This window comes from Betta splendens, chromosome 15 (genome assembly GCF_900634795.4).
Source record: "Betta splendens chromosome 15, fBetSpl5.4, whole genome shotgun sequence".
In the NCBI taxonomy this organism is placed as follows: Eukaryota; Metazoa; Chordata; class Actinopteri; order Anabantiformes; family Osphronemidae; genus Betta; species Betta splendens.
Window position 1 is genome coordinate 3,620,701 of NC_040895.2, and position 11,793 is coordinate 3,632,493.

The window sequence follows — 11,793 nt, forward strand, 5'->3', positions numbered from 1 at the left end:
TCGTCATTATTATTTAGCCCATGAGACAATATCACATGACAACATCATTGTATAATTCAGTGCATTGATCGCTAAGAGTACAAAACGCTGGTCATCTGTGGCAGACAATTATAGTATTTAGTATAGAAGTATTTACAAGTTAGGACAGTCTAAAACCGAAATAATCACCTGCATGCTTAGACAGATGGAGCTTTACTTGGCAGTGTGCGCTCGGTGGGAACAGTCTTTCAATTTTAAATTCTGAAAAAACAACATTGGTATCTCATTATTGTCATTTTCCCCAAGAGACAATACCTCAAAATTAATGAATCTATCGGGCTGTATATGAGTAAATATGTCAGTTTCTAAAGTCAACAGAAAGAGAGTTACTGTTGAAGCTGGCATTTCTGTGGGCCATTAATAGGCGACTGGATGCACTGCACCTGGGGCGTGTCATTAGACAGCTTTGTTGCTAAATTATTCTTATGAGGGAATCAAATGTTGCAAATAAATCTGAGCCATTTTCTACCAAACCGTGAACACGTAGATCTCTATCACGGGTTTCCCACGTGCAGTCTTAAATTTATTTACTTTCAGTAAATAGTTTAGTTCAGTAATAGTAGAGTTCAGTCCGCGATTTTACTTGTGCTGGAGTTTGTTACCCTGCAAGTTCATCACGTTCCTTCCCTACGGGCAGGCGTATTCGTATGATATTATATTCTCACCTAGGCTGAAAAACACATGGAACCTTTACCAACCCCCCTTGAATAACAGATATGAACTTCAGTAGTTACTTAATTAATTACTCGGGATTATTGTGGAATAATAATAAAAAAAAAATAATAAAATATATAAATAAACCTGACCACTAAAATCAAAAAATCAAAACACACTCAAAACCAATGTGTTCTACTTTATTTTAAATTAAAAATTCAGAATTTACCAGACTGGTCCAACAGAAGGGGGACCCTCTGCTTTTAATCTTGCCTAACCAAAACTAATGAATGTAATGTTCATCCATCACCACACTCTTCTCCAAGATGACTCCCACTCTGGATGGGTTGAGCTGAGGATTTTCTGGATTCCCACTGGTATTTTAACTGTACAAGTCCTTGTCAGTTACAACCTAAAAGAGAAAACTGTTAGTATAGCAATATAAATTTTATTATCTACTATGATTAGACATGTACAGTCTACTGGTTGTAATACCAGGAACAAAAGTTATTACATAAAGCAGTATGAGATATACCAGTACAAAACATGCAAGCCCATAAATATCCCTCATGCTAATTTGAGTCCATTCTTATCTACTTGCATCACCACTATCAACATTTACACAAACTTAAGACTTACAGTGCAGGTCTTCAAGAATGCAGAATGATCACCCCCCAAGATGAGTGGTAGTCCAGTAAGGTAAAGGCATCTACTGTCTGTTGGCTCAGTGGTCTGAAACACACAACGCAACAAATTAACCACGCGTTATGCCTAACAAATGCACAGATGACACGAAAGGGAATAACCAAAAAAATGCATAAAACATGCAGACAAAGCATATGAAAATAAAAAAGTTTATTGTTCTTACTGACTTTAACCCTCACAAAGCTTCTGTTGATATTGTTGGTAAATTATATGGATAAACGTAGCTGAAATGTTTTCCACATGAAGCAAAGACATATGGCTAAGTTAGCTAACATGTGACTGACAGGTCATATTCGTTTAATTAAACAACATTTTCTACCGCTAACAAATGCCCCATGAAGCAAAGACATGTTCCTAAGTTACTTAACATGTGACTGATGGGTCAGAAAATAGTTAGTTAGTTAGTTAGTTAGTTAGTTAGTTAGTTAGTTAGTTAGTTAGTTAGTTAGTTAGTTAGTTAGTTAGTTAGTTAGTTTGATTACTATTACCATGACTCATAATCACAGGAATATGCAAAGTCAATATAATGTATCAGATGTTAGTGCGGTGGGTGTGTACATATTCTTAAGAGATGCCTGCTATCTAAAGGCACAAAAAAGCTGAGGAGAATGAAAACGTGTCTTAAACTAGACAGAGCAATTATAACTTTGCAGTAAACAGAAAATAACTAAGACATTAACTTTGTTGTTAAGAAAAAAAAAAAGTTGTATAATGTGACGACCCTCTTGCTTGGCAGTCCTGTTTACTACTCACTTCTGCAGGTAGCTGGTGGGTGGAGCTAGAAGGCTGATTATCAGCATCTGTGCCATCTGGGAGGAGCTTTTAAAAGGACAGCCATTTGGGTGTCTGATCTCTATGACTCTGACTTTGCTCTTGTTGCATCCTTTACAACACACGCCACTGTACTCCACTCAACCATGCACTACTCTCACCACTGCTATTGTGGTGCCATGATGTAGGAGTGAGTTAGTTTTGGAAGGTGGTTGGTGTTTTGGGGTTTTGTAATGTTCCACAATACATAGGCTACTAATGTCTAAGGTTAACATTCTTGTTGTCCTTTTTTGTTGCGTTAGAAGCTGTGTGTTTGTTTGGACCCACATTTCCGGTTAGGCGTAAGCAATGTGGGGCACCAGTTGTCTCCATTGACCCCTTTTTTGTTGTCTAGGTGATTTCCAGAGTAATGGGAGTTAACAGAGTCGGTTTTGTGCTAAATTTATCCCGCCGCAAAGCCTGCATGAAGACTAGGTCTTAGTGAGTAAGTTAGTAACAACTAGGCAGTTAGGGAATGGGAAGTGGGTTCCAAATGTAATTTAAGTGGTGGAAACATTGTAGTCTTAGTGGCACATTAAGGAAATTGAAGAATTTCTCGAGTCTCCATCAGAGGATTTGTTACACTTCTACAAAAAAAAGAGCAGTTGGTGGTAGTTGCCCGGCACTGTGCAGTGGAATTTCCTGATAAGGTATGCAAGGATGTATTGTTAAATATACTGAAAAAGTCCTTGAGAGACAGGAAAATATTGCCTGTGTTTGTGGAACTGGAACGTTATAAGTTGGACCTCATTAGTAAGGGGAAAGCTTAAATGTGAACAGACCCAAGGTCAAAGATCAACTGCAAGTGATTCAGGTTCTCTGTTTTTTGATGTTTCTGCTAACTTGCGCTTAGTACCCAAGTTTAATGAGGGTGATCCAGACATTTTTTTTGGTTTTGTTTTAACGTTTGGCAGAGTCACGTGGTTGGTCTGATGCTGAATGTACATTGTTGCTTCAGTGTGTGCTTTTTGGAAAAGCCCAGGAGGCCTTTTCAGCATTAAGTTTGGCTGACAGTGGGAGTTATCAGTTGGTCAAAGTCGTGGTTCTCAAAGCTCTTAAAGTGCCAGAAACTTATTGCCCACGTTATAGATCAAATAAGACATATTCTGAGTTTGTTAGAGACTTGACCAACTCGTTTACTCGTTGATGTACTGCTTTGCAGGTTAAGACTTTGGAAAACCTACAAGATCTAATTCTACTTGAGCAATTTAAAAACACCTTGCCAGAATGTGTCGTGACATACTTGAACAAACAAAAAGCAGGTAATGTCACTGAGGCTGTTAAGCTGGCAGATGAATTTGTGCCCACACATCGAGTTCACCTTGGGGAACATTGTAGCCCTGGTAATGGAGGTGTGAAAGATCTTGGTCTTGGTAAGTTCATCTCTAAAGGTAATCATAGTTTTAATTCTAAGTCAGATTCAAGTAACTGTGTGTAACAGTAACGAGTGTGTAACTATTGTTTATGTTAAAGACCAATGGAAACATGCATATCCTGTTCTGCAAGCAACACAGACTAAAGGGTATTAAGCCTGTGGCAGTTGTTGTGTGGGTGTCAGAATGGGAGGAGGAGGAGGAGGTGTGTACACCTGATGATGGTATGTTAAGAGAGTGTCTTCACAACTCTGAGTCAATTGCTAAGTTGAAGAATTTGTTATACTACGCCAGAATCCAAATATAATGACTTGGTAAGTTTGATCAACAAGTTTACCTCCCTCTTAAATGATACCCCATCACGTACAACCCCTTTTGAACATGACATTGAGGTGGATGAGGCTGCTCCTCTCAGGCAACGTTTTTATCCTATGTCTCCAGCTACAGTGGCAGCCGTTAAAAGTGTCTTATTTGACCCACAAGATAACATTGTTGTAATATTTAGTGCATGGATCCCCAAGACTACAAACCGCTGGTCGCCTGTGGTGGACAATTATAGTATTTAGTATAGTTAAGTACCTAAGTAAGTTATGGCAAATTATGGCAGTAAAAACCAAAAATAAGAAGTTGAACGGTGCGCCCTCCCACGTGCAGCGTTCGATTTGTGGCAGACAAGCTACTGTAACCCTGATTTCTCGCTGTTGATACGGGCTACACTTTTCTTTACGTGGTATTCTTCTTTAATGCACCACACGGCAAGACAGTACTGCACATGTACACTTTTTTCTTTACACCGCTCTTACCCAACGCGCGTCACCTTTTTTCTGTCCCCTGTCAACAAGGGTAGGTAGGAACTAATGTTAATTACAAATAAAATCACAGTAGCTGAAATTATTTTTTTCAACCGGCTGCAGGATTAAAAATCTTTAGTCAGCGACGCAACGCTACTGCAGTGAAAACGCTAGTCACTTTGAATCGCTACCACTGTAAGCAGGAACAGCTAGAAGCAGAGGTCCGGTATATGTTGGAAAATAACATTGTGGAACCCTGCTCGTCTAGCTGGGCATCCCCATGTGTGATGGTGAAGAAACCGGATTTGACTCTGCGATCTTTTCCCTAAGGTGAATTCATTGGACTTTATACACAGTAATGCCATTTGGGTTGCGTAATGCTCCCGCTACCTTCGCTTGATGAACATGATAATTTCTGGTTTAGCTGGATGTTCTGTGTGATGATGATGACGTTGTAGTCTACAGTGACACCTGGGAGGAACATCTGCAACATATTCGTGCTCTGCTTGAGCACTTAGCCTTGATCCGTCAGTTTTTTGTCTCGGGTTCGAATCTCGGTGGGAGCAGAAGTTGTAATTGCTGAACATTTTTATATTTTGGCCTACAAGATAATAACAAATGACTAATAGGGGTGGCTGCCTGTATTATTTAGCAGACGATTATAGTATTTAGTATAGTAGTATTTCCAAGTTATGGCAGTTCAAAACCAAAATAAGCAGCTGTATGCTTAGACAGACCAAGTGCGCGCTCCCATGTGAATCAGATGTCGTAAATAAATCTGAGCAACTCTGGATGTTGCCGATTTTGAAAGCTCTGGTAAATAAATAAGTTTTACAAAGCGTCCACAGTCTGTGGCGTTCTTGTGTGCTCTGGGAGAGCGTTCCACAGACTAGGTGCAGCTGAGCGAATTGTCTGCGATCTCCTTTTGAGTTTTGTCTTCGGCTATATAAGTGTAAAACAGTCCTTATTACTCGTGCAGAATCAATATATGTAGAACACCATACCATAAAGAGAGTTTAATACAATTTTTTTTTTATTATATAATATCCTCTACAAGTTATCAGTTGTTGTATGACATACCATAAGAAAAGCGTTTAAAAAAAAGTGAAGTTAAAGGTTTTGGCGTCCCACATCTCCCATGGAGCTTTTTCTTTGTCTCTGAGCTAAAGTATTTTAACATCTGCTGACTTAGTAGTGACAAGATGTTAACATGTCTCTGTGCCAATACGGAGTAGGGGAAAGGGATGTAAAGTTTGTTTTAGCAACTGAACTAACATCAGACGCTGTGTTCATTCTGATTAATGTCATTCTGGTAAAGTAAAAAGTTGGAGCTTCCGTTTAAAGGGCATTGGCTTTGTCTTACTGGTTTAACTGTTTAACTTGACCACCTTAAAAGTGGTCAAAGTGGTTTATGCTGCAGAGCAGGAGTTATTTTTGTTTTTATTCAGTATGAACCGTTAACATTTATCGTGCATAATAAGCACATGTAAAACAAACAAGCTGCTGCATTAATGCGTTGTTGGTCTGCTGAGTCCTGACGTTCTGACGCGCCATAGAGAAAGATTTAATACAATGTATTTATTTATATTAAATAAAATCCTCTAACAGATTTTGTGTGAACCTTCATAAGAACGGCATTTAAAAGCAGTGAAGTGAAAGGTTTTATGTCCGGAGTATAAGAAAAAGACCATTGCTTTTAAAGCCAAATGTTTTTTAATTTGTAGTACACACAAGACACATCATATGAATATTGTATTTTTACATGATGGAGTACTACTACTGTAGTGTACAACATCACTGTCCGCTATGCCCTCCTTGTCTTTCAACAATTATTGGAAGGACTTAATGTAGACCAGAAATTAGAGTGTTGCATAGCTTTGCTGTGATTCTGTTTCTCCAGTAAAACCTCATGGCTGATATAAGTTGCTCCTTGGTGCAGGGCTTGGCTTCTCTGCAAAAAAAGTCTTTCAGCAGATGCCATACTAGCTTTATGGGGTTCAGATCAGGGGACTCCACCGGTGTGCGCACCCAGTTGATTCCTTCCGCCTCTAGACACGCTCTTGCAGTGACTTGTTTAGGGTCATTGTCCTGGAAAAAAACGATGCTGTGTTTCAAAATATTTTCTTATATATGGCCCCACTGTGCGTTTCATTATGGACTCCTCGAAAAACTGTCTATCCATGATCCCCTTGAAAATAATCATCGGCCTGGTCCCAACCTAGAAATCATTCCCCAAACGTGGAGTTTGAGGGGATGTTTAGGTTTGGAAACCAAGTGTCCTTTCTCTGCGAAGCTCATTCTGGCAAAATGCTCCATGCTTTGCTCCAATGCCACAGTTGTTTCATCAGTGAACAGCTCATTGTGAAACAGTTTGTTGGTCTCAATCCACTGCTGAGCCTGTCGCAGTTGCGCTTCTTTATTGTGTTCGCGTATCATCGGACAAAACTCCTTTTTGGTGAACTTCCATCCCAACCTGTCTGCTTCAGACTGTGACGCCACTTTTTTTCCCCAAATCGAGAAAACGGGAAACGGTTTTAAACCCATTTATTTGTCTGGTTTTGAAAACACCATTTCAGCTCATATATTCCTCTTTAACATGCTGCTTTGATTAAATGCCACTTGTCACTTGTACGTTCTAATAGTTTGATTTCCCCACCAGAGTAAAAGCCGGGAAAATGTTTTTTTCCCAAAACAAAAAAAAAATGGAAACGGCTTTAAATCCAATTCCGTGTCTAGTTTTGAAAACACCGTTTCAGCTCTTTTTTTCAGCTCCTGGTGCTGTGATTAAATTCTGATTTTCGCTTATATCAAGAGAAATGAGAAAACGGATGTTCTTTGTATTTTATCTTCTGGACAACTTAACCAGAAAACGGCTTGATTTCAGTCAATGTCGTCTAGAACGGAAAATATAAATTCCTTACTTAATTTGCGCTTAAGCACCGGCTTCCTGTTGTCGTTGTACTGTGTTTCTAAATAAGAGTCTCACTTTTTTAGGCTGTGCGTCTGGCGTCTAACGTGCGTTCCGTCAGAGCAAACCTTACAGCGTGTGTGGTGGTGGGGGGTTCTCTCGTTACAATACGAAGTTACTGGACTTATTGAGAGCTGTGGTGACTACCTGACTACTTTGCCATGACAGCCAACCCAAACAACCACGCGCTGTGTTACCAGCAATTTCAGACACATTAACAGGTCTTCCGGTTCTAAGACGTTCTAAAACATCAGCAATTGACAACAAACACTAGCGTATTGACAACTTGATCCAAGTCATCTGCCTATGAATAAGTGGCTCCTCAGCACCAAATCGTTGGAACGTCACATCACTGTCTACTTCAGACGCAGACGCCACTTCCCCGATTCTCTCGTTGCCTGCATTTGCACATACATACATTTCTGGTTATGCTCTTTCTGGACACATCATCTGTCATTTGGGCTCTTACGTTTCATTCAGATTCGGAGCAAACTATAGGTCATGATCTCAAAGGTCTGTGTAAATTTTAAGAGTTTGGTGTTCCCACCAACGAGAGAATGACTTATTTTTTCGTCCTATGCTTTTTTCTCAAAAGGTAAAAACAGCTTTAAATCCAACTCCGTGCCTTGTGTTGAAAAAAAAACTCGAATTCCGTTTGACGCTTAAATCAAGAGAAGCGAAAAACCAGTTTGTTTTGTATTTTTTTCTTCATGACCAACAAACCAGTACAGAGATACATATACAATACGTATATTATAACACAGATTGATGAATAAATATAGATTCCTATTTTATGTTATTATACTTATATTATCATATTGGATTGGCTGGAGGAGGGACTATGTCTCTTGGCTAGCCTGTGAACTGTGTGAACTGTGAACTTTCATGTCTGGCGCCAAATTCCCTGCTGTACAGATTATCCAAACAATGTAGCGGGATCATCTGCAGCGAATAAGCGCCAAGCGGTGTCGGGGCTTGTATCAGATGTTTATACATTGCTTTTTTCATATTCTCAAAAGACACCTGCTATTTAAAGACACATAAAAGCGAAGAAGAATGAAAACAAGAATGATTTGCTGCTGTGATGCAGGTCTGTCTTAAACTAGACAGCCCTGCCGACAGCGAGTCGAACATTCCCCACTCGCCCTTTTTCCTTGGACCAGTCTTACTGCTATAAGCTCAGGTCACAGCCCCTAGTGTTCCTTTCACTATGGGTACCACTCCTCCACATCTTCTCTCTTCTTTCAGCCCTTGGTATTCCTGTGCTGCTATGATCAGTGCCTCTGTACTGTTTTTCAGTCCGGCTTTGTCCGGCAACTGGTAGGATTTGTTGATATTAGCCACTTCTATCTGTCCTTCTATGAGGTTTCCTCCCTTCCATCCCCTCCCCCTCTAGTTTGTGCTGAGTGAAGTATTCACTAAACACATCATGTGTTGGGGCCATCTTCCTGATGTATTCATGGAGCTTAGTTGTTTCATCCTGGATAGTGGCTTAGACACTTAGACACATGAGAAGCTTTCTTGTCTTAATGTCAGTGGCTTCCATGTCCTCTTTTGGCCAGCTTACTGTATTATGCCAGCAGGGTACCTGATGACTGGGAGGGCAAAGGTGTTGATCACCTGGACTTTATTCTTCCTGTTCAGCTGAATTCTCAGGACTTGCCTTACTCTTTGGCAGTACTTAGTGGTTGCTGTTTTCCATGCGGCCTCTTCATGGTTACCATTTACATGTGAGATTCCAAGGTATTTGTAGCTATCCTACGCATCTGCTATCTTGCCTTCTGGTACACGGAATCTAGGTCTATCCCCTCAGACCTGACTACCTTTCCTCTCCTTGCTACCTTCCGATCACACTTATCCAGTCTGAATGACATTACGATGTCTTAGCTGTATATCCTAGTGGTATGTATAAGCGAGTCGATATCTTTTTTTTTTTCTTGTTCTGTCCAGCAGTTCAACAAGCAGCATGCATTAGGCTGAATGCCGTATTGTGATGGACATCTTTGTTTTTACAAGAGGAGTATATAAGAAATATATATACACTTTTTGATTTTTTTTATGTTTTATTTAGTCCATCCTAAATATGTGTGATGTTGGTGGACTGGTTGATTTTTTTTGCTTTGGTGTGTTTGCGGGGAGAGACCATCTCAAGGTCCGCCCCCACACACTGCCAGGGAGGCCCGGAGACAGGCACACGCTAGCCTTCAAAATGACCCACCTGATTGCCGGTCCCAGCAGCCACTACACCCCTACTGCAGGGGACCCATGCGGCCAGCCCAGAATCCACCACCCCCGTTGCCCCGGTCCCTTAGGCAGACAGGCATTCTCAACCACCAGGCAGCCCATCACCACCACGCCAGACACGGGCCCCGGCACCCGGACTCCACGCATCCCTAACTGGAAATGGAATCAATTAGAGTATAGTTTTGGTTATTGATTTGAACAAGCAGATGATGTGTCTAAGGTGGTGTAATCTAACAAGCTGTAATGCTCTTTTTAGTTTTCCAGTTCATGAGGATTATTTTCTTTGCGACACAGAGGGCAGAAAGAAGTGTCTGTGATGAGTTTGTCTTTAGGTCAAGCCCACTTAGCTCTCCTAAAAGACAGAGTGCAGGGGCTGCTGGGATTAACATCTTAACCAGGTGGACAGGTGTTTGCATACTCCGTGCCAAAATAGCTGCAAAGGTGAACATGACCAGAATGCATGTAGGAATCTATCTGCTGTGTTATCTGTACAATGAGGGCATATATTTGACTCTAAGACCCATTTGGAACATTCTTTGTCCTGTATAATATGTTCTATGAAGAATTGTATTAATTGTAAATTTGTATTTTCTGCCATTCTGAATAAATTGAAACATATATTATTCCAGAATGTGAAATTCTATTGTAGAATGTGATTAGTGGTGATGTTCAGATCAGCTTCCCATTTAGAGATCGGAAGGCTCACTGTGTGATCAACATTAAAAATTACAATTTGATACTGTCCTTTTCCCTAATAAATCAATAAATTGTTATATTGCTGGCGGTGGTTGCATCTGGATAGAAGTATTCTTAGTTTTTGCATTGCACAAGTATTGACCTTAGTTGTTGATATTCTAAAAAAATTGGCACTAGTGATTTCACAGTGAGACACATTCTTCAACTTGAAAACATGTTTCAGATGTGTTATCCCTTTGATATGCCAAGTCGGAAAGTGTATTGCCTTTTTGCTTTGTATGATGTCTGGATTGTTCCAAAGAGGTGTGTTTTGGCAAAGAGTAAGCGAAGATCCATAAATTATATATATATAAATAAATAAATAAAATCCCTCCAGGCTGCCAGAGATGCTCTTATGCTAATGCTCTGGTAGCAACTATGGTGTTTGATTTTGGTGCTGATAAATAGTAGATCTGCAGCTTTAATATTTCTGCAAAATGTTTCAGTGTCTAACCATGAGAGATCTGTTGGACTAGGTTTTATCCATTTGTGGACATAGAAACAGTAACACATCGTCAGTATATAAACTTATTTTATGATTTATTGATTTGGTGCCAGCATGGACCAGAACTCCTGTTGGGAATCCATCTGGCAGTGGAGCTTTTTAAGTTGCAGTTCTGCCAAAGATAACAATGAGTCTATAGTTGTGATTTGTTCTTCCTTTAAGTTTGGCAGTTCTAGTTTATTCAGAAACGCCTCTATGATCGAGGTGGATGGATCTATTTGGGACGTATATAAATCTTTGTAAAAGTTTTAAAATGTTATTTAATGGGGATTATGAGTGATGTTCCCTTTATTATTAATTATTGAATGGATGATTTGTTTTTCATTATTATTTTTTAATTGTTTGGCTGAAAATTTGGTCAGAGTTCTCCCAGCGTAACTGATCTGAAACTGAGTTTTGCGATCAATTACATTATTTAATTTCAGCTTTAGATTTCTTCTAGGACATCATTGGTTGGAGAGGCATATTTAATCTCTAGAGATTTTAGTTTTTGTTCTAATTATAATTCAAGTAGCATGCCTTTTTTTCCTTGAGTGATGAACTGCCTTCCCAGTCTCCTAGACAACACAAGTTGAGGTTCCTGGTGTGTGTATGTGTGTGTATATATAGAGATATAGAGAGATATATAGATATATATAGATATAGTTTGGATGCATGATTAAAAGGTTGAGGCCACTGTGACATTTTAGATAAATAAGGAGTAAATATACTTTGATTTGGATTTTGCTCACTGATGATTGATTTAACTCCTTTGTTCCAAAACTTTCAAACCCTTTTTTGTTTACCTGACATTCATCCAAACATTTTTCAAAAGGTTTGACTCATATTTGTCCACTGTGACTCAAGAATGAACTGACAAGGTTCAGTACATGCTATTGTTACATGCGCAGTATTTATGAGAATATGATTTTTTAATTTCTCAATATTGATGTTTTTTTTGCTTCTGTGGTATCATGTTGGATGTATGTT

The 11,793-nt window shown here is 39.5% G+C and overlaps 1 protein-coding gene across 4 annotated transcripts in view; it reads left to right on the top strand.

The window, feature by feature from the left end:
- Nucleotides 1–11,793, top strand: part of LOC114870406 (serine/threonine-protein kinase VRK1-like) — a 43,537-nt gene that overhangs the window by 25,931 nt on the left and 5,813 nt on the right. The window lies entirely within an intron of this gene.